At 37.5% G+C, this 24117-nt stretch overlaps 1 protein-coding gene across 4 annotated transcripts in view; it reads left to right on the top strand.

Moving 5' to 3' along the window:
- Positions 1–2962: 2962 nt before the first annotated feature.
- Positions 2963–24117, top strand: part of Taok1 (TAO kinase 1) — a 129921-nt gene continuing 108766 nt past the window's right edge. For 2 of the 4 annotated variants that reach the window (XM_063251125.1, XM_063251122.1), the window contains exon 1: positions 2963–3147. The gene's annotated coding sequence lies outside the window, so the exon portion shown is untranslated. Of the gene's footprint in view, positions 3148–4039; positions 4121–17608; positions 17643–24117 lie in introns of all 4 variants that reach the window. The other 2 variants (XM_063251124.1, XM_063251123.1) reach the window with 2 other exon arrangements.

Below are 24117 nucleotides of genomic sequence, written 5' to 3'. Positions count from 1 at the left end.
CTTGTGCTCTCTCTCTCTCTCTCTCTCTCTCTCATACATACACACAGATACATTTGCCCTTGGTTGGTGGTGTGGGGAATACAATATGGTATGGTATGGTCTGGATTCATTCAAACCTCTAGGTTCAATTCTAGCTTCCCACCTATCTATCAGTTGTGTGATTCAGGGCAAATGATACAAACTCTTGGAACTGTGGTTTCTTCATTTATAAAATGGAGGTAATAGCATTTACTTCACAGGTTTGTTACGAAGATGAAATAAGAATGTATGGAAAGAGTTATTGGTTTGGCCACTGCTTGTGTAATTTTCCTAATAAGGTCAAAAGATGGTTGGTACCCATTGTTCTCCTCACATCCTTCTGACCCCAATTTGTAGGCTTAAAGGATCCCTGACTGGAATATGAGGCAATCTATCAAGGGAAGTGTCAGGTAAGCTGAGTCTTGAAGGATCTGAGTTAACTACAGAAGGTATTTCACGTAGAGAAATGCCATGTATGTCTTGGATGTTAGCAGTTGGCAGGATAGTGAATAACTGCTCAGGATGGTACAAACATTCTAAATAAGGACATAAAAGAGTTTGAGGGAATTCATAGAAGATTTTTTTTTTTTGCAGACATGACACATTCAGCTTTTAGAAACCGTGCTTTAGGAGCATTAAAACTATTTGCATTAGTATAGTGAATTGGGTATATTGAGGGAACAAGGAAAGCAGTTAGAAGGCAATTACAGTGCCCCAGATGAGAAGCCATGAGAACCAAACCACCACTGCAGAGCCAGGGAGAGTCAAGACAGGACAAAAAGAAATGTTTGGGAGTTAAATCCACCCAAACTCAAGATCTGCAATAAGGCATTAACATTATTTTCTGTATACCAATGAATGTTATTTTTTCCCCTTTGGGTAAGTTTTTAACTGAAATAGCTAGCAAGTTTCACAGCATTTACTAGTGGTGTTTTATTGAACAAACTTGTTAAGGTAAGTCCCTCTGTGTGTGTGTGTGTGCGCGTGTTGTGTGTCTGTGAGGGTAAGAGAGGGAGAGAGAGAGACAAGGAGAGGCAGAGGAAGAGAAATTTGAAGAACTTGCTATTTGAGAAGGGAGTCCTATCAGTACCTGATCACAGACACAAATACAGAATTAAATAAAAGAAGAAAGAAAGAAAGCCAGCCAGTCAATCAGGGTCCCTTCAAGATTCTCTCTGGGGCTGTGGGAGTAACTCAAAGATGGCCCTTTTCTTAGCATCTGTGAAGTCCTGGGTTGTATTTCCATCTTTGAAAAAAATTTTCCTTTGTGTTGGTGGAATAAGGAGGAGTGCAACTAATATTTATGGGAAGAGTGGAGGTAAGTTAAAGAATGGTGTGGGCTGTGACTTGATGGCTCATGGCTAAAATTCCAGCACTCTGGGAGGCTGAGGCAGGAGGACCGTAAGTTTGAGGTCATCCTGGTTCATTTAGCAATATGGCAACACCCTGACTCAAAATAAAGCATAAAAAATGCACTGGCACTTAGTTCAGTGCAAAGGCCCTGTGTTTAATCCCTAGTACAGTACTGCCAAAAAGAAAAGAAAGAAATGGCAGCAGATACAAAAATAAAAACCTAACAAATTGTTTCTTCAAAGTAAATTTTTACTCACAAAACAGATTTGTCTCAGTTATGTTGGTTAGTTAAAGAATAATGATTATTTATTTTGGTGTAGAGGATTGAACTCAAGAGCTCTTTACCACCGAGATACATCCCTTCCCCTATTATTACTAATTTTGATATAAACTTGCATCTCCTGCCTCATTTTCTCAGGTCTCTGGGATTATAGGAGTAAACCGCTCTGCCAAGCAAGACCTACGATATTTTATGATTATTTTTAGGCACATTTCAAGATTCCTAAACTGTTTTTGTATTAGATCCTTTGGGGTCTCTAGTTTGCTGCTTTTGTTCCTAAAAAAAAAAAAAAAAAAAAACCTCCCATCATTCAACAAAATTTTTGAAGAAATTCTCTCTTTCCTACCACCCCCAATATACAGGGCAACTTCGATCTGTAATTTCCCAGTTGTTTCAAAATTACTATAAACTATTAGAATCTCGCAGACCCGGTTTACCTCTGAATTCCACGGAGGAATCGAACTAAGATGTGGAGGACTGGGACCTCATACGTTTCAGGGCAAACTTTTACATTCATAGAAGTGTGAGGAGCTGACGCCTTACAAAGTGGGAAACTGGGGAAGTGCAGATAAGATTGCCTACTTCCGAGGCGAAACGAATGCACTTGACGCCAGCGTTGCACCGGACCTCAGAGCTCAGGGAGGCGGGGCTGGACAGAAGACAAGGCTCTGGCCACACGGGATACCCCGCCCACAAAAAGGATTCGCGCGTTCATGTGAGAACGCGCGCGCTCGCAGTCGTATCTCACGCAGGGTCGGGCCTGTCAGGCAGGAAACCTCGCGAGATCAGAGACTGGAATGACTGTCTGGAGGAGGGGAGTGGTGTTGGGGAAGGGGGGGAACCTGGGCAGCGGCCGGGCTCTGTGGCTTCAGGGTTCGGAGGGAGCGAGGGAGGGTGGCAAAGAGAGTGAGTCGGTGTTGCTGCCTGTTTGAGGAGAGAGGAGGGGTCCCGCTCGCCCTGCGCCCTTCGCGGGCTGAGAGCGCTAAGCACCCTAGAGCCTTTGAGGCCTCCCGGCCCCTGGGGACCCCGCCCCGCCGCCCGCCGGCCGGCCCGCGGCCTCGCTTCCCTTTGTGAGCGCCCCCTTCCCAAGGGTGGTGGTGGTGGCAGAGGGCTGCTCGTGGGCCCGCCCGCCGAGGGGCCGCGGCGGGGGACCAAGAGGGCCTCGGCTGTGTGAAGACGGGAAGCGGCCGAGGCCCAGGCTGGTTCCTTCGAGGCGGCGGCGGCAAGCAGCAGCAGCAGCGGCGGCTGCTCCCGGCACTTCCCCGCGCCATCTTAGCTGAGCCCGAGTTCTAAGGGCGCCTCCTCGACCCCGGTCGTCCCCTTAACCCCCCCCCCGCCCCTTGTCGCAGAGCTTGGGCTGGGCGGCTCGCTGGGGCTGGGGGGGGGGGACGGTCTGTCTCCGGGCCCCCTCCTGCTTACTCCTTGCGCTCCAGCGTAACGGCCACCAGAGCTCTGCGGGGGGCTGCCTACTCCGCCCCAGACCTGTCGGCGAAAGGGTAAGGGCACCTCTGCTTTGGGAAAGGGAGACGTGGAGGGGGTGGGGAAAGTCAGCCTTCTGAGGCCTCTGTGTGAAAGAAGGGATGTGAGGGTGGGGTGGGGGAAGCAGACAAGGAGGGTCTGTGATTCTGTGGGTGGGGTGAAGAAGCTGGTGACTGGGTGCCCTTCTGTTTTGAGGAGCGAGAGCAATTACATTCCTTTTTCCTGAGGGTCACCGGAAGGGGTGGTGGAAGGCTGTGTTTCAAGGAAGGTGTGGCCCTCGTTGCGAGGCTGGGTTGAGGTGCACCCCGATTTAAAAGCGCGAGGTCCCTTTCCCTTAGGTCCCTGTACTCCCGCTCCTCCTTTGTAGTGTCTATGAGTACTGTATTCTTGGGAAGGGAGACTTGCGTGAGGAGTAGGTCGCTGGGTCGATTCCACCCCCTCCCCCGCAGAAAGTCTCTATCCCTTTTCAGTAGGGGTGATGGAAACGGTTCTCTCCCCCAACCCTTCCCCCTTTCTCAATCTCTAGTCTACTGCAGTGCTGCAGAAGTCCAAGGCAGTTTCTTCATACACAGATCCATGTATACACTGAAGAGAGGGAGGAAGTGTAATGGCGCTTCCCTTGGAAAGGTTACTCTTTTTCCTTTGATTTTTAAATTGATAACAGTTCCATTAATACTTTTCCCTTGAACTGTTCGTGGAAAGTGTGTCTTCTGTTGTTTTTGTTGAGGGATGTGGCCTTTCGAGGGGACCCTTTTCATGTTAGAAACTTGATGTCTGTCTTGCTCCCTCTTTTTGACACAGAAATATCTGGATTGACATTTTTTTGAACAGGTTAAAATTTTATTCGGATTCAAACAAAATAATTGTAGCCTCTCATTTCCTTTTTCTTTCTCCCTGTGCCTTTTGTAGTTCTTGAAGAAATTATTAGAGATTATTACATACAGAGAGACTGTCTGATGGACATTTGCCCCTGGGCTGTGAGTTTTTAAGGTTAATACTATTTTGTGTAATACTAAAATTGGGATTTTCTGAAAATGATTGGGAACGATCTTTTCCCTAGCAAACGCTGTTTCTTAAGGAAATGCAGGACAGTAAACTAATCTGCTTAATTACACTATGATGGATCTGTGTTCTGTAGTCATATTTTTGACTTGCACATGTCATACATACTTTTTACATAATCTGAATTGCTGTTGTACTTGTTGATTTTGTCTTTAGGAGTGGAAATAAAATTAACAAGTGCTTCTTTGTGATTAAAAAGTAGTTTTCAAATCTTAAAGTATTCTGGATGGGCTGCCAGTACCTTTTTTCTTCAAGTATTGGGATTTACTAGTGATGTAAAAATGTTCCATATATGAATATTGGTAGAATTAAGTAATTTTTCACAAAGTGATGGAAATTACTATGTTGTAGATGAGTTGTCTTATTTTATTAACAAGTAGTATGTGGTATTTAAACTTTCATTAGAGCATTATTTAAAAATGCTTCTGCATTATGTTGTCATTTAATGTTGTATATGGTGCATTACATTTTGAAACCTGTTTGAATACAGAGACTTAAAAGATGTTAACAACAGTGCTAGGCACTAATTTAGTTTGTGTCATCTTATTCCATGATGCTGATGTATTTTATTTTTTCTGCACAATAGAATTTGCTTTACCTTTATTTTCTTTAGATGTTCATCTTAATTTACTTAAACAGCACTGTTCATTTAAATCTTTATTTCATGGCCCAGACCTGCACATTGTGATGTGCAGAGTTTTCTCCTAATTGACAAATTATACCCATAAACACAAATTTTCTGTATTTTGATTTGTTGATATTGAATTCTTATATGTTAGCATATGTAAATCCAAACATACTGCTCAGTAAAGAGTGACTGCTTTTATTTTGGAAAGATGCAGGAAGACAGGATTTATCAGTTAAGCTACAAACTTTCAGAATGTAGATAGGGTTTGGTTAACTACTTGATATATGTTAGCATACTAGAACTAAGAAGTACTACTTGCCAGGATAGCTAAAAAAAAACTTGGTTTTCCATAGCTAGTAGGGATTCTAAAAAGTTTTAAAATTGTGTTCATGATCAATTTGATAAGTTTATTATTAAGGAAAACTGCCTGGGGGTTATTTCAGATGACTTCTAATGGCACTGTCAGAAAGAGAAGACTGAGTGATTAGTCTGGGTTAATTCCAGATGAGTATGGAACTTCTTATGTTTTTAAATAGTTCGTCTAGAAAATGACAGTGTACACACTTCCTGTTCTTTCACAACTGGCTCTTTCTCTGAATTCTCTTTTAATGACTTAATTTTTGGCATTCTGACACTTGATTTGTTAATTTTGTTATATTTCTTGTATTTTACACATGGAAGAATTTGTGAGAATCAACTCTTTAATAGGCTAAGATTATCGTGACAGTAACAAAACATTGCTTCCAAACTAAAGAATAGTATCTCAAATAAATTTAAACTCTGAGAGTTTTTCTCTTTTCCTTGCTGTGCTGGGTATCAGAGTAGGGCCTTCTATATGTAAGGCAAATACTCCCACTGACCCACATCGCCAGGCCTCTGAGAGGCTTAAAGAGAGGGAGCAAGTATACAGACCCCAAACAGAGTTGAACTAAATGGAAAATGTCTGTTGAATTTTCTTTTTTTTTGACTGTTGTATTTTACATAATATGGATTTTTTGGATAACTGAACACGGCAACCAATTGAGTGTGTTAATATAAAATAAGCTTTTTATCAAGATCTGCATGTCATTACACAAAAAAAGAAATGGATTAGTTACAGGGTATCAGACTGTATATGAATAATTTAATAATTTGATGGTTCTTAATACATGTGAATACTTAGTAAGTCCAGAAGTTATCTAAGGGCCAACTGCTGAATTGAAATTAGAGTTAAGATTAATCTGTTTTTCATATTACCTGGAAATTTTTCTTTTGCATTTGATTGATTTGTATATTAAAACCAATTATTTATATCTTTTTGTTTATCAGGAATGTCTTTTGTATGTTGAATCAAACATAGGGACACTTCACAGCTGAGTTAAATCCCCAGATGTTTTTGAGACAGGGTCTTCCTACATTGTTCAGGTTGGTGTGGAACCTGCGGTCTCAAAGTAGCTAGGATTGCAGTTGTGGACCCGCACTTTGTCTGGCTGTGTCTGTTACTTAAAACAATTAATTGCAGTTGTATTACTTTATAGAAATTGGGACTTTTTTTTTTTTTTTTGGTTTTGTTTTGGGTACCTCGAAACAGGGATGGGGAGGTGGCTCAGTGCAAAGACCCCAAGTTCAGTCTTCTGTATGGGGTGGTGTGGGGGAGGTGAAATAAAGGGAGAGGGATTGGGAGATAAGAAGATACAACCTGTAGTGTTCTATTCCCATTGTATTCCATTGTTGGGTTAAAGTATTTGAAGTTATATATGAAAATTGATACTTAATTTCATTAAGAGAAATCTCACGTCTTCTAAAACAAATCTGTGAATTAAAACATTGTTTGAAAAAAAGTGTGAAGGGGCTAGAAGCATTTAAAATGTTAAGATGTTTTGCTGTTATATAGCAAAGGTTATTTCTCAGTCCCATTTGTGCTAGAAGCAAACTTTTGTTCTGAAATACAGTTTAATGCTGTTCCTCTTCTTCCTCCTTTTTTTTTTTTTCCTGAGACAAGGTCCCCCTGTATAATTTAGGCTGGCCCTGAACTCACTATGTAGCCTAGGCTGGCCTTGAACTCTCCATGAATCTCCTGTTCAACCTCCTGAGTTTTGGGATTATAGGCATGTGCCGCCATGCCTGGCAAGGCTGTTCCTTCCATTTAGTAAAAAAATTAAGTGGTCCATAAAAGGTGGAGTAGTGCTCAGAATGTAAGTACCTGGCCTATGAATTAAAGTACAAGTTACTAAGTACCTTGCATAGTGATAATAGTACACTGTGGTTTAAAAAAAAAAAAAACGCTATTGAGGCAGGAGTATCACTTGAGGCCAACTTTGTTTTCAAAAAAAAAAAAGTCCAAGTAACTAGATTTAACTGTACTCTAATTTAACTTTTAAGCTGAAAAAAGGCCAGTTTTTTTCTTCTTGATAAATTATTTGATCAAATAGTTTTATGCAAGTTAGGATGTAGGTGAATTACTGCAACATTTTAAAGACATACAACGTTGGTTCCTGAGGGGGAAAATAATCAAATAATAAAATGGAACAAAACTTTCTGGCACTTAGTATTTGTGCGCTTGCAAGACAGGTGCATATGTCGCTGAGCTAAACCCCCGGCATGATTTAGTATTATCTTAACGTTGTTATTTATTAGCTGTGTTTCTTTAACATTTTTTTTAATACTAGGAGTCAAACTCAGGACTTTGTGCTTGCCACTGAACTACATCCTATGCCACTGAGCTATATCCTGACCCTACCTGGTAGATAATAAGCACTTAAAAACTTCTTGGCTGTCATGCATTAGCTGCTTAATAAATGTTTATGAATGAGTATAGGAAGTCTTAACATTTAAGAATGAAGGAAGGTGTGGTCATACATGCCTGTATTCCGAACACTGAGAGACTGGGACAGAAGGATCATGAGTTTGAGACCAGCCTAGGCTACAAAGCAAGTTTCTGTCTCAAAAACAAAATATAACAAGTGAAAAAAAACCCACGACAAACAAACAAACAAACCAAGAATGGCATGCAGGAACTGGGGATGTGGCTAAGTGGTAGAGGGTTTGCCTACCCTGTGGATTTGATCCTAGCACACATACTCAGAATTTATTTGTCTGTATATGTGTGTGTGTGTGTGTGTGTGTGTGTGTACTTTTTGGAATCTGACATTTGCAGTTCTATGGATTAAAACTAGTGCCTGGTGCATGCTAGTGATTACCCCACTGAGCTATATCCCTGGTCTAGAATGACATATTTTTAGAGAAATGGTTGATTATAAGGATATTTTACTTTATTAAATTAATATTAAATAATACATATGTATTATTTAATACTAATGTGAGTTGTATTCATTGTTGTTTGAGGGGTACTGGAGATTGAACCAAAAACTGTGCTTGTATATACTTTACTACCACAGAGCTATATATTCCCCAGTTCCTAATAGGAATTTTTTTCCCACCTTTCGTACTTTATTTAAGAAAAAAATTGTTATCACATTTTGCCTCCAGAACTTTTTATTATCTCTAGCTTTGAAGACATCCAGAATATTCATTTTTTAAAAGCCTTTTTAAAAATTTAGATGATCTTTGTAGGTCTGTCTTTATCTTGAGAGTGCTTTATATTCCAAAATATATTCATTCAACAAACTGATTATTATTTGCATTAAGACATTGTCCCTGTCCTTGGACTTGACTTTTCTTTTTTCTTTCTTTCTTTCTTTCTTTCTTTCTTTCTTTCTTTCTTTCTTCCTTCCTTCCTTCCTTCCTTCCTTCCTTCCTTCCTTCCTTTTTCTCTCTCTCTCTCTCTCTCTCTCTCTCTCTCTCTCTCTTTCTTTCATACTGGGAATTCAATTCAGGATCTCATGCTTTCTAGGCAGGTGCTGTGCCACTGAGCTATATCCCCGATCCCCCTTATAATTTTCTTAAGACAAATATTCAGAGGAAAGCGAGGCTTTTCATGTGACTGTTAGTTCCTCTTAGATTATGACCCAATAATGGCTTGTGAATTCAGTTTAGTGAATCACAGTAACAATTTAAAAAATGATGATGAATGTCAAGAGTGTGGTATGTAAGTAATGGTAAACATTACTATGGGAAACTTACGTTTGTCATAGTTTTTGTGTTCTGGGTACCAAAGTTAACTTTATTTCGAAATTTCATTTTTTCCTCATTCCTTTTACCTTTTTTTTTCCTGTATTGAATATATAACCCAAGAGTTTCAAGCATGCTAGGCAAATACACTACCACTATTTTTTTAGTTTTTTTTTTTTTCCTTTTTTGTCGGTACCAGGGATCGAACTCATGACCACACACTTGCAAGGCAGGCGTTTATGCCACTGAGCTAAATCCCCAGCCCCTAGTACCACTATTCTATAACCCTTTTACTTCTAATCTAGTATCTCTGAAGTATTTTTGTATTTATTGCTTTTTTCTTTCAGCAACTCTACTTTCAGTCTTTATTGATACCATCTCTAGTCTATTTGATAGTCAAATTGGGCCTATTTACATTCCCTATTTCCTGGGTCTCAGAATTGGAGAGTACTAAGAATTGTTGTCTAAAAGATTCTGGTGGGGTACCAGCAGTTGTGAAAATGCTGATAATTTCTGAGGTTTTTATATTAGGAAACATGTATCATACCTTATATGTGAGTTCAGTTTCTCATGAGTGAGACAGAGTCTTGCTATGTTGCTAACCTGGCCTCAGCCTCCTAGGCTCAAGTGAGCCTCCTGTCTCAGCCTCTCAATTAGGCTGGATTACAAGTGGGCTTAATCACTAAGTTTTCCAGGCCAGATTCCATCTTATGATCTTGTCTCAACTTTCCAGAATGCTGGGAAAGTAGGTAGGCACCACCACACTTAGGTAAGGGAACTTTGTATTTGGAGCAGATTAAACTTTTATTTTATTTCAGCGAATAGGTTTAATTTTAAAATATTAATTATAATCTGTAGTTTATTAAAATTTATTATGTGACTAATATGCTGAATAACCCTAACCGTAACTCCTAGAGTGTTAGAATTGCAGGTGTACACTGCTGTCCTTGGCTTGTCATGGTAGTACTTTTGAGTTCTTAGTTTGTATTTTGCATTGATTTCTACAGATTTATTTCCAGTAAGACTGAGAAGTCCAGAATTTTTGTGTTTTTTTTGTCTTTTTCCATTTTATCGGTACCAGGGATCGAACTCACAACTGCCTGCTTGCAAGGCAGGTGCTTATGCCGCTGAGCTAAATCCCCAGCCCCCAGAATTTTTTTTAGACGTAGGAATTTAATGTCACTGACAGTCCTACAAGGTGGTGTCTTTGCCAAAAACCTCCATATTCCTGACTGTGAAAACTAAAATTACTTGCTAGCCTAATAAGGAAACTTCTCATTGTTGCATAGGAACTCTGTATAGTATAATGTTTAATATGGAGTGTTTAATCTTTTTTTTGTGTGTGTGGGGATCAAACTCAGGACCTTGTGTTTGCAAGCTGGCATGCCACTGAGCTAAATCCCTGGCCCCAGAATGTTTAATCTTATGCTGTGTAGATTGTGATTATTTTATAAAGACCATTACATGATAGGAATAGTTAACTGCAGTTGGCTTTGTTTTTTAGAATTTAAGGGTTCTGAGTCTTAAGCAATGTGATGTGCTACCTTTTAGATTCCTTACTTTGACATATAGTTGTTAATAGTAATAATTTTTCCATTCTCTTGAAAACAACAAATAATTTAAAAGTAAGGATCAGTAAAAGGTCTTTTGCCTGGCATGGTAGTACATGTATGTAGTCCCAGCTATTCGGAGGGTGAAATAGGAAGAACTCAAGTTCCTCTTGGGCAGCCTGGGCAATTGAGCAAGAATCTGTCTTAGAATAAGTGGGCTTGGGGTATAGATCAATGGCAGAGCACATACCTGACATGTGCAGGGATTTGATTAAATCCCATTAGTGAGCTGGAGATGTAGCTCAGCAGCACAGCGCCTGCCTGGCAAGCACAAATTTGTGAGTTTGAGTCCCTGTACCAAAAAACCAAACCAAAACAAAAAAATCCCCAGTAGTAAAAAACAAAAACAAAAAAAGTTTTAAACTTCAGTTTAGGAGTGACATAGTATTTTTGTTTTATATATGAATGCTTATATATTGTCACAAAACTTTAATGTGAAATGAAAAGATTGTCCCAGTCTCCTCTCTGCCATCTAGGCCTATTTTACTATTAGTAAAATAGGGAATATTATAGGTGAAAAAAATTAGCTAGGTGGCATTTGTAATGCCAGCTACTGAGAGGCTGAGGCACTATTGCAGGTTGAAGACTAGACTTGGTGATCTATGTCTAAAAAATAAAAAAGCCTGGGAAAGTAACTCAGTGGTGGAGCTTTTTCCTAGCATGCTTGAGACTCTGGGCTCAGGCCCTAGTTTTGGTGGTGGTATTAGGGACAGTAAAAAAGAGTGTAAGGAGGAAAAGATGTGAAAATAGTTTTACTCGGAAGTAGTCTTTAGTAGAGAAACTTGATTGCCAGGAATAGGAAGTATAGAATTTGGGTGTTTTCCTTATTTACATGATTATGCATACAAATACATAATAAAATGACCAATAGCCATTGTGTTCCAAGAGTAGCATAGTTTTAGACACAAATGAGTTATGAGTTTGTTTTTGTAATATATATTAGGTAGTTAGAAAGGTTCTAAGTTTAACAGATTTATTGCTCTTGTAAAAGATGTTATATCAAATCCCTGAATAATGGATTATTGCTAAATGAAATTTTGTTTCTCTGGTTGAATAAATACTAGGTAGATGTTTATTATTTTAATAATGAATTAGATAATAAGGGTGATGGTTTTCCTTTTTTTTACTTATTGGTTTTGATATTGAAATTAGATTGGATCTTTTTTGCTTATAATAAGTAGAAATATGATTTGTGAAATTATTTTTACCTTCATGAATAGACTTTGTTTGGAAGTTGCATGCTTTGGGCACTTTAGGAATCAGATAACTGTTATTTTTATTTACCAGATTTGGAATGCAGATTTTTGAGTGCAAATATATTCTTTCAAAAAGACACCTGAAGTTGGAGAATTAGCATCACAGTTTTTTGTATCGCATTTCTTCTAAACAAGTAGATTCATCAAGAAATCTGGTTAATGTAAGAGCCTCATAACACAGATTTTCATTTGGTCTTTTAGATAATGGGATGGAATATATCAGGATATAAATGGTGTAGTAGATATAGTAAGCAAACATTTAAAATGTTTTGTGATTATCATTGAGGTGGAAAATTTAGTCAATAACAGTAAAATGGTTTTATTGCCAAGATATGAAATACTTTTGTTAAAACATGCAAAATAGCTATAATATAAAATCTTGCCAGTCATGGTGGCTGCATGTCTGTGATTCTAGTACTTCAGGGAGTTGAGGCTGTGAGTCTGAGGCCAGCCTGGGCTGGATAGTGAATTCAAGACTATCTCAAACTATATAGTGAGATCTTGTCTCAAAAAAGAAAAAAAAAAGGGCAGGGTGAGGAGTGGTTCCCCCGTCCCCCCCAGTAGTGGTAATTGAGCCCTGTACACACTGGGCTTACACACTGAGCTACATCTCCTGCCCTTTTCTTTTTTTTTTTTTTTTCTTTTTTGTTTTTGAGATAAGGTCTTGCTATGCACTTTAGGTTGGCCTTGAGCTCACTTTGTAGCCCAGGCTGGCCTCAAACTCATAAAGATCCTCTTGCCTCAGCCTTCTGAGTGCTGGGATTATAGACGTGTACCACCATGCTTGGCTCCAGCTATTTTCATAAAAAATATTTACTTATTTATTTGTATTACCTCACTGGGGATTGAATGAATCCAGAGTCTTTGCACTAAGCTACATCTACAGTGCTTGAGTTTTTTGTTTTGAGACAGTATGTTTCTAAGTTGCTACATTACCCCAGAGTGGAATTTAGGATTCTCTGCCTAAGGCTTCAAGAGTGCTAGGATTACAGGTGTGCACTACTATGACTGGTTGTTTGGCTTCTTTCTTTTGGCATAATGTATGTGTTATTCTTCCATATCATTGCATGTGTCAGTAGTTCATTATATATATGTTCCTAAATATACAACAAAACAAAAACAAGACTGCTAACAAAAACAGGGACTCAAATGGCTATCAGTAAGTCAGTAGGCTTAATAGTAGTTCAGTGTTTGTATATACCTCAGTTGGTTTATCTACTCACCTGTTACTGATATTAGAGTCATTTTTGAGTTTTGGCACATAGGAATAAGACTTTATTGTATGTTTTTGTATTGACTTTTTTGTGGACACATATTTTCATTTCTGTTAGTGGCATTTCTGAAGTCTTCCAAGTAAGAAGCTTTGGGATTGTTTTTTATTCTCTCTCTCTCTGCAATAGGTTATTGTATTCATGCAATAGGTTATGAAGTCGTGGTATTTCTTTCTTTGAAATGTTTTATTCTTTTTTTTTTTTCTAGAATCTGTAACATCCTTGTGAGAAACTACTTGCAGCTTTGTTTTAGGAGTAGAGGATGTGCAAGTGATCATGCCAATGGTCATAAGTACTGAGTGAGGGTTGTAGTCAGGTGGGAACTCTTGTAAGAGGGTAGTGTGACAGTCACATGACGTGGTGAGGACAAGGGCTATTGCTGCTGGATGCACTCTATCCCTATGATAACTCTTTCAGTCCCTGTTTTTGTTAGCAGTCTCATTTTTGTTTTGTTGTGTATTTAGGAATATGTATGTGATATGATGTGGCGAAGTTTATTGTTACGGGTCTCCTCCCACCCCCAGTACTCAGGGCTTTTGTACTGAGCTACATCTATTATCTATTATTTTGAGTCAGGGTCTTGCTAAGTCTCTAAATTACCCAAATTGGGCTCAAACTTCCTGTCTTCGTGGCTCAGCCTTCCAAAGGGCTGGGATTACAGATGTGTGCCACCTTGCCTCACTTGTCATGGATATTCTTACTGCATATGAACTTGGGCAAATCAATCTCTCTAGGCCTCAGTTTTATCATCTTTATAACGAGAATAATAATAATACTTTTTATATAACTTTTTGGGGGGGAGTAACTGGGAACCAAACTCAGGGCTTTGTGCTTGCCCTGAGCTACTCAGTATATCGTTGGCACTTTTTTTTTTTGGTACCAGGGATTGAACTCAGGACCTCAAGCTTGCCAGGCAGGTGCTTATGTTGCTGAGCTAAATCCCTCACATACCATTTTCATACCATTTTTAAGAAGATAAGAAGCATTATATATACAGATCTTAAAACAGTACATACCATGTTATTATGTGGTGTTGGCATTATCTTAATTCTGTGCTATTATCCTATTCTAGTTGAGATCTTTAGGTCCTTATATGGATTATTGTAAGACTTATGTCATAATACAGCACTTTATTTTTTTGGTGATGGTGGTGCTGTGGATGAAACCTCGTGCCTCATGCATGCTAGGCAAATACTCTACCACTGAACTACATCCCTAGACTACATCTCCTTTTACTTGTTCACATCTACAAAGACATTTACTGTATTATCCTACACAAACACCTTGTGTGTGTTTTAATTGTAGTATTGTATACAAATAGTAAAAGAAAATTCACAAATGTGTCTATCACACAGATTAAAGCTATAGTAGGGGGGCTGGGATTTAGCTCAGCGGCATAAGCACCTGCCTTGTAAGCAGGCCGTCGTGAGTTCGATCCCTGGTACCAATAAAAAGTTAAGGAAAGTTAAAGGAAAAAAAAAGGAAAAACAAAAACAAAAACAAAAAACAAAAAAAGCTATAGTAAGGCTGGGGATTTAGTTCCGTGGCAAAGTGCCTGCCTGGCTAGCGTGAGGCTCTGAGTTTGATTCCTGGTACCAAAACAAAACAAAAAACTAGTAAATCTCTTTTTTCCTATCTACCTACCTTTCTATCTGTCTCATCTCTCTTTGGAAAAGAACAGGCAAAAGTTTTTTGAAACTTTTAACACTCCGACAGTTCCCTCTTATTCCTCCTTCCTCAGTAACCATCTCTTCACACCTGTTTTTACTACAGATTATTTTATTTTATCTTTTTTGTTTGTTTGTTTTGGTACCGGAGATCGAACTCATGACCTCATGCTTGCCAGGTAGGCACTTATACCATTGAGCTAAATCGTCGGCCCCAGATTATTTTTATTAGTAAATATTTTTTTTCCCTTCCTGTTCTGGGATTGAACTCAGGGCCTTCATTCATGCTAGCCCAACCCTTTTTATTTTGAGACAGTGTGTCACAAACTTGTGATCTTCTAGCCTTGGCCTCTTGAGTGCCTGAGATTGCAGGTATGTAGCGATGCCCAGCTTTTTCTGTAGTTTTTAAGATTATCTATGGTTGATTGCTTCATGTCTCTTACTACCTTATTTCACACTCTGCATACAGTCCTTATTATAACTTCTCTGGCTATGTGTTAATGTCTCTTTAGTGTCCTTTTGATCTCATCTGTCCTTTACCCTTGTCCATTAAAATTTTCTATGAAATTGTCCCCAATGTCCCAGCTTACACTGTCCTTGTTCTTCTCTATGTTCATTTTTGGCTCATTATCAGTGTCCCAGTTTAGTACTTAATGAGATATTTTCCCTTTTTTTTGTAATTACTTAATTGTCTTAGATTTTACCAGAATTGGCATTATTTTGTATGCCTCCTTTTTAATGCAAAAGACATAGTACTAATGAGACTAAGTTTTTAAAGTTAAGTACTTTTTTTTTTTTTTTTTTTGTATGGGGGATTGAACTCATGACCTTATACTTACCAGTCAAGCGCTTGAGCCACTGAGCTAAATCCCTGGCCCAAGTTTAAATACTCTTAAACGTTGAACAGCAACTAGCAATCATAGAGAATTTGACTGTGAACTAGGACAAATGTTTTTAAAACTGCAAGAAGTAAAAAGAATGGCACAAGTCTATAAACCTGTGTAAACCTTGAGACTCTCCCACTGTATTAGTCTGCAGTAGAATCAAAAAATATAGAACTGAAAAGGAACGTAAGAGATAATATTTTTAGTATACCTCCTACCTTCAAAGGTGACTCTATAGAAATTGCTTGTGTGGGTTACATTGAGCCTGTGAACTTTTTTAAAAAACTTCTTTAGATTGTATGCAATTTGCTATGTATGTACACATGTGCATTTTCTAGGGTAATCTATAAGTTTATTAATATTCAAAGATGTCTGTGGCTCAGTTAAGATCTTCTGATTGGGCTGGAGATTTAGCTCAGTAGCACAAGCACCAGCCTGGCAAGTGCGTGGTCATAGTTGGATCCCCAGTACCAAAAAACAAAGAAAGATTATAGGATTGAGCAAAAAATGCATTTTACGGCTGAGGCTGACATAATTAAGACACATGAAAGATGCTTAGTCATTGTTATCCATAATGATGACCCTGAGTTAACAGAAAAATATTAACTAAGTTTAGTATGCTTTGGCTTATAAAAGGGAAATAAGACTGCTTGGATGTGTCTAATATAGCTATGACATGTTCTATCCCAGTCAAACTGATGAGCTAGGCATGGCAGTGTATACCTGTAGCCTGTTATTTGATATGCTGAGGTGGAAGGATCAAGAGTTCTAGTCCAGGTTGGGTGTTAGTGAGATCCTTGTCTAAAAAAGGGAAAAAAATTGAGGTGAAAAAATTTTTGTTAATACCAGGGATTAAACTCACAACCTGCCACCTGCCAGGCAGGTGCTTATGCCACTGAGCTAAATCCCCACATCCCCCCCCCCCGCCCCCCACTTTAAACAAAAACAGAAAAAAAGACTAGAAATGATACAGGATTTCAAAAAAGAAAAAAAAAGTAGGGGAATTAACACCAGTTGCTATATTGCATATTGTTATCTTATAAATAGTTGTTAGGTTTTTATAACAAAATTAAACATTTTTAAATGAATGGTGGTGCAGTGGCATATAGTTCATTCCCAGTGTCAGTGCAGCTAGCCTCTCTATCTATTGAAAGCATTTTCCTCCAAAAGCAAACCCTATGTTTACTTAGCAGTACTCCTAATATGTTTTCTTCTCTGTACCTGTTAATCATCTGTCTTTGTTCTGTGTCTGTGGATTTACCTATTCTGGATGCTTCATATAGATGGAATTATACAACAGGCAGTGCTTTCTGTTTAGCTTTTTAGTATATTTTTGAGCCTCATTTATGTTATAGCATGTCTCAGCGCTTTATTCCTTTTTATGGGTAGTATTCCATTGTATGTGTATACTGCAGCTAATTTTTCATTGCATCTGTTGATGTATAGTTAGGCAGATTTCCACCTTTGGCTATTCTGAATAGTGCTTCTGTGAACATGTCTCTGCAAATACTCATTTGGGTACCTGTTTTCAGTCTTTGAGTGTATCCCTAGAATTGCTGGGATATGTGGTAATCTGTGATTAACTTTTTAAGGAACTGCCAGCTGTTTTCCACATGAACTGAACTATTTTACATAGCTACCATAAATATCAGAGGTTCCAGTTTCTTCACAGTCTCTGTGTTTTTATAGGCATCCTATTGGATGTGAAGTGGTAACTTTTTGTGGGTTTGATTTGCATTTCCTTAATGACTAACAGTGATGACCCTCTTTCCTGTGCTTGTTAGCTATTTGTATATATTCTATGAAAATACATAAAATAAACCTTTGCTTTTCAGAGTGATTTGCTTCATAACTATTTGGCGAACACAAAAGTACTGTGGGTAATTAAAAAGAGAAGCCATAGTGAAATTGGTTTAAACTTTGAAAGAAAGTGTTTAAGACCCTTCTAACATCATGTACAACTACAAACTTTAATAAAATAATTTAGGGGCTTTACTTCTTTCAAATATATAAATATTGTCTTTTTTTTTTTCTTTTTTATCGGTACCAGGGATCAAACTCACAACCGCACGCTTGCAAGGCAGGTGCGTATGCCGCTGAGCTAAATCCTCAGCCCCATAAATGTTGTCTTTTTACTGGGCATTGGCGATATCTTTTCAGTTTTCTGCTTAACAGTTTTGAAGTCATTGCTTAATTTCAGATGGGCAACATAAAAATACATGATATGTTACATAAACAATAAAAATAAGTGAAAATAAAGATAGGTTAAAAAAATGAGTCCTAGTAAAGTACTTTGAAAATATCTGTTCACTGTTTTTTTTGGATACTGGGGATTGAACTCAGGATCTTATGCTTGCCAGCGCTCGTGCTGCTAAGCTAAATCCCCGGCACAAGGCTATTCACTGTTGAAAGAAGGGTATAATTTGTTTGTTCTTACCTTTTTCAAAGTATAGAAAAAAGTAGTTACATTTTTAAATCTTAAACAACCATCAGATTTAATGAAAAAAGCATCTATTTATAGAGAAGTTTTATGGAAATTATTTGAATTGTCAGAAAAGGGGCAGTTATATACTGGAAATTAATGCAACAAGGTAATAGAACAGTGAGTGACTTTGTTCCATGTAGCTGAAAGTGTATACATTGTCTTTTTTTTTTTGTCTTTTTGAGACATGGTCTTGCTATGTAGTTTAGGCTGGCTTGCAGCTCACATTCATTGTAGCCCAGGCTGGTCTTGAGCTCACAAGGATCCTCCTGCCTCAGCCTCCTGAGTGCTGGGATTACAGGCATGTGCCACCACACTTGGTTTACATTGTCTTTTAACCTTGTTTAATTTTAAAATTATGTTGAGCAAAATTTATTAAACTGAATTAAGTTTCCTCATTGGAGTTATACTTAGTGTCTTGTTTGGTGCTATAGAGAAATTTTGAACTCATTAATTTTCTCTAAAGGATAGCCTCTACAATATATTATTCAACATATCTTTATTATTTAATAGTCATTAAATGAAGTTGCAATATTCCTGTATTTGTCTCTCCTATTTAATCATTTCTGAATCCTCGACATTGAGCACATTGTAAAGTATAGTAAATACTGTATGAATTATTATTTTGGCTTACTAGTTGGAGTTGATGATTGTCTAATTATATTCAATGAAAGCAAGTTGAATTAAGTTTGACAGAAATAAGAATGGTTGATTTTGTTGGTCCCCTTCTCCTTTGAGTTACTGTATATATTTGAATAGTGGAACATGGATCATTATATAATCTTAATGTTAATGACTTGTATCTTCTCACATATTGTCAGAATTGATATTTCTGGGGATATGAAGGTGTAACTCAGTAGTGGAATGCTTACTTAGCATGTAAAAATCTCCTGGTTGCTCCCTATGCTGTAAAACATTTTAAAAATAGATACATAAAAAGAAAAGGAAAATAAGTTTTGTTTTGGAGCTGGAGATTATGAAGCATGTGCTCTACCACATCTTCAGCCCTCTACCCTTTTTGAAGGATGATTTGCTTTTCTTTCTGCCCAGGCTCTGATTCCCTTTTTATTTAAAGAATTATTATAATTATTTCTTAGAATAAAATACATCTTTCCATTTGCTAATATTCTGTTATACTATAAACATTAAATACAGAGGGATTGGAATTATGAAAGTTTGATAATAATTTGATGGGATTAATTATAGAAATCCAAGTAAATCCTGGAATATCTTCTTTTTTTTAAAATATCTTTTTTAATACATAGCTCTCAGAGGCTTATAAGTTAAGATTTTACTAATAAAAGTCAGGCATTCTTTTTTAATACTTTTAAATTTTGTAGTAGGCTTACAAATTAGTACAAAGTACAAGTATGCTCTTCACCTAGAGCCTCTTGATCTTAAACACTCATAGAATAATTATCAAATTAAGAAAATCAATGTTAGTTCAGTGCATGAACTTAGCATCTGATTTTTTTTTTTGAGAGAAGGTCTTAGGCTGACCTTGAACTCACTGTGTAGGCCTCAGCCTTCTGAGTGCTGGGATTATAGCCATGTGCTACCATACCAGGCATATTTTATGTTTTTTGAGACAGAGTCTTACTGTGTAGTTCAGATTGGCCTCAATTCATGGTGATCTTCCTGCATCATATCCTGAATGCTAGGATTACAGGTGTATACCTGTAATTTATTATTTTAAATAATAAAAAATTTTAACTTACTGTATTTTTTAAAATGTTTCTCAATTCAAGAGCTGTGATAGAACTTGTGTAGCATTCAAGAGGCCTAAGTTAATCCTCAACCCACAAAAAATAAAAGTCTCGGTTTGAGTTTGTCATGATTAGATTGAGGTTGTATATTTTTGTGAAGAAAACTTTAGAATTATCCTGTGCTCTTTTCAGTGCATAATATCAGGGGTATGATACATTATCTCAATATGTCACAGCACCGTTGATATATTCTTACTTGTTTAAGGTGGTATCTGCTGCATTTCTCCATTGTAAAGTTACTATTTTATCAGGACCTTGTGCTTGCTAGGCAGATGTTGTGCTGCTAAGCTATATCCCTGGTCCAACTGTTTTCCTCTTTGTAATTAATAAATATCCAGGCCTTGGATATTTATCCACAGCCCCCTCATATATTTTTGAAGTAGGGTGTTTGTTTTCCTTTTATTTAGTTACGATTTCATTATTTAAGATATAAGCCTCTTTTAGATACATGTTTTGCAAATCTCAGTCTATGGCTTTTAAAAAAAAATTTTTTTTTTAAATCTATGGCTTTTTAAAACTTTTTTAATTTTCAAAGGGGAAATATTTTCAATTTTGGTGAAGTCTGATTTGTCAGTTTCTTCCTACTGAGTTGTACTTTTGATTTGTTTTTAAATGGAGCTGGGTTTAAATCTGTAGCCTTATGCATGCTAATCAAATGCTCCACAACTGAGTCACGGCTCCAGCTCTGCTTTTGATTTTTATCAAAGAAATTTTTGCAGCCAGGTGTGGTGGCGCAGTAATGCCTATAATCCTAGCTACTCAGGAGACTGAGGCAGGAGGCCTCAGTTCAAGGCCGCCTAGACGATTCAGTGAGACTGTTACAAAATGAAAATGGGTGAGGGATATAGCACTCCTGAGTTTGATCCCCACTACTGCAAAAACAGCAACAACAGCAAAAGCATGTATAAATCAAACCCACACAAAAAAAGTTGTCCTGTATTTTGGGGGCTTTGTGCTACAGAGCTACATGCCAACCATTTTTATTCTTATGAGGTAGTCTTGTTAAATTGCCTATACTGGCCTCAAACTTGATTGTCTTGCCTTAGCATCCCAAGGAGCTGGGGTTACAGGCATGCACCATAGCTTGTCCTATATCTCTTACACAAATTTACTCTTAGATTTTACATTGAGGTATATTTGTTTGAATAAATTTAGTTCAAGGATATGATAAGCGTTTTTGGTAAAATCGTATATTGTAACACATAGGACCTGTGACGCACAAGTGCTTGAGTTTGATTCTTGGTACAAAAAAAAAAAAAAAAAAAAAGAGGGAGAGAGAGAGAGAGAAAAAAAGATAATCCTTATCTGTGTACCTTTTTCAAAAATTAATTTACCATATATATGTGAATCTACTTGTACAACTATGTTTTTTCCTATTTATTTCTGCTTCTGTCCTTAACATCAGTACCATTGTATCTTTTTTTACAAGACTGGTGGACCCCGCCATACAATATTTTGATTATTATAGTTTTATAGAAAGTTTGAAGTCAAATGAGTCTTCCAAATTTATTCTCTGTTTAAAATTACTTTGACTATTTTAGGTACTTTGCTTTTTTTAAATATTCATTTTAGAATTGGTTTGTTAGTTTCTTTCTTACTTTTTTTTTTTTTTGGTATTGGGGTTTGAACTCACGACCTGCCAGGCAGGTGTTTATACCACTGAGGTAAATCTCTGGCCCTGGTTTGTTAGTTTCTACAAAAAGTCTGCTGGTCTTTTGGGATTTTGTTGAACTCTGGATCATGTGGAGAGCATTGACAACAATATTGAGTCTCCCAGAACTGTCATGTATCTCCATTTATTCAGGTTGTATTTAATTTTTCTCATCAGTGTTTTATAGCTGTCAGCATACAGATAGATCATTTACATATATGTTAGACTTATCCTTCAATAGGGCTGAGACTTGGCTAAATTGTACAAGGCCCTGGACTTTCCCAGCACCAAAATTGATTGATTGATTGAACTCTAAATATTTATTTCATGATTTAAAACTCATGTGTGTGTGTGTGTGTGTGTGTGTGATGCTGGGGATTGAACCTAGGACTTCATACTTGCTAATCAAGCAGTCTACTTCTTTTTTCTTTTCTTTTCTTTTTTTTTTTTTAATCGGTACCGGGGATCGAACTCATGACTGCCTGCTTGCAAGGCAGGTGCTTATGCCGCTGAGCTAAATCCCCAGCCCCAAAGCAGTCTACTTCTAAGTTATATCAGACTGTCTTTATCCTTGATTTTTCAGGAAGTTGACTATTGTGTGTTGATTTGAAGTTTACCGGGTGATGTTTATTGATCCTCTTGAATCAGTAGGCTTATAATTTCCATCAAAATTGAAAAAAATTTTGGTTATCCAAATATGTCTTTTTAGTTCACTCTTTTATGTGATACTCCACAGACAAGAATACTTAATATTGTTTCACACTGAGATTTTATACATTTGTATTTTATTTTGTCTATACTTTTTTTGTCTTGTCTTTGAGGCAGGATTTCTCTATGCAATTCAGGCTGGTCTTGAACTCACTTTGTAGCCTAGTCTGGCCTTGAACTCATGGTGCTCCGCCTGATAGTGATGGGATTGCAGGTGTGTGCCACCACTCTTGGCTTGTCTATGCTCTTATTTGGTTATCTTTTACCATTTCACCATGCAATATTAATGGATCCTTTTCCAATTTATGGATCTTTCAGTACTGGTCATATATGCTATCAGGCCTATTTTCATTTCTGATACTTGTATTTTTCATGTCTTGAAGTTCCATTTTATTTTTTCTTTTATTACTGTATATACTTAGGAAAATTCTTGTTTTTTTTGTCTTTTATTTTTTATTGGTACCGGGGATCGAACTCATGACTGCCTGCTTGCAAGGTAGGTGCTTATGCCGCTGAGCTAAATCCCCAGCCCCGAAAATTCTTAGATATTCATAATAATGCCTTTGACTGCTAATTTCTCTCTTTCTCCTTCTGTATGTGTGTATATGTGTTTTGTGTGTGTATGTGTGCGCGTCCCCGTATGTAGTACTGTAGATTGAACCCAGGACCTTTGCAGCAAACTACATGTCCAGCTCCCCTACTTTAAATTTTGAAACAGTCTCATTAAGAGTGTGTGTGAGTTTGTAGTTCAAATTTGTGATCTTTCTGCCTCAGCCTCCCAGAGTGCTGGTTTTGCAGGTGTGCATCAATATGCCTAGCCTGTCAATTTCTGTTTCATTATAAGATCTATTTTTGCTGAGCTGCTGTTCTCCTGGTTATGGAGAATATTTCCTGTAGTTTTTTTTTTTTTTTTTTTTTCCTGAGACAAGTTCTTGCTGTATAGTTCATGCTGCCCCTGAACTCACTTTATAGCCCAAACTGGCTTCGAATTTGCTGCAATTTTCTTGCCTCAGCCTTCTGGAGTGCTGGAATTATAGGTGTACACCTCCTGTTTGTTTGTTTATTTATTGTCATGTCTTAATTTTTATCAGGTATGGTATGTTAATATGTTGTCAGTTTTTACATTTTTGGTCTAGCCTTAAGGAGTTATTATTTTGTTTTAGTATGGATGGGTTTTGTCCTCTTCATACTGCTTGCTTGCTTGCTCTTTTTATTTTTTAAACTATTGGGAATCCAACCCCAGGGCATTTTGTATGCTAAGCAAGCATTCTACCATTGAGCTACACTCTAAACAAGTTATTTTTAAGCTTTATTAGAGGATTCTTTACTCTAGAGCTAATGTAATCTTATTTTTGGGAGGGTAGGTATTGAGAATCAAACTCAGGACTTTGTACTTGCCACTGAGCTATATCCCCAGATGTAATCTTGCTATTAAGATAAACCTTCTTTTGGCTTTGTTACTGAACACTGTGGATCTTCAACGAGTCTGCATTGTGGTTGAGTCAGAATTTATTTTTATTTACTTTTAATTATTTAATTTTACTATTATTTCTTTGGATTTTTGAGACAAGGTCTTCTATGTAGTCCAGGCAGGCTTCAAACTCACTGCAATCCTCCTGCCTCAGTCGGCCAAGTGCTGGGATTACAGTTGTATGCTACCATGCCTGGCTATTGAGTGAGAATTTAGACATCTTCCAACTCTACCTGAATAACTGTCTTTTCTCATTAATTTTTGCCTGGCCTTATGGAGTTTTACCTTGTCCATGTAGAAACTCAGTATTCACTCAAATCCTGAAAATGTCTTCTAAACAGTATCTAATTTTTCTATGGGTAATTCCCTTCCCTCTGTTTAGTTCATCTTTCTTAAATTCTGACCTCTGTACAAGCTCTTTGAAACTTCCCTCGGTAACCCTTTCCTACACATTCTAGAAATGTTTCAGGCAGAAAGCCAG

Source organism: Cavia porcellus, unplaced genomic scaffold (assembly GCF_034190915.1).
Source record: "Cavia porcellus strain 051 isolate PalLab524CR breed Dunkin Hartley unplaced genomic scaffold, mCavPor4.1 scaffold_6, whole genome shotgun sequence".
Classification (NCBI taxonomy): Eukaryota; Metazoa; Chordata; class Mammalia; order Rodentia; family Caviidae; genus Cavia; species Cavia porcellus.
The sequence above is the reverse complement of the archived record's forward strand: the minus strand, read 5'-3'. Positions and strand labels throughout refer to the sequence as shown.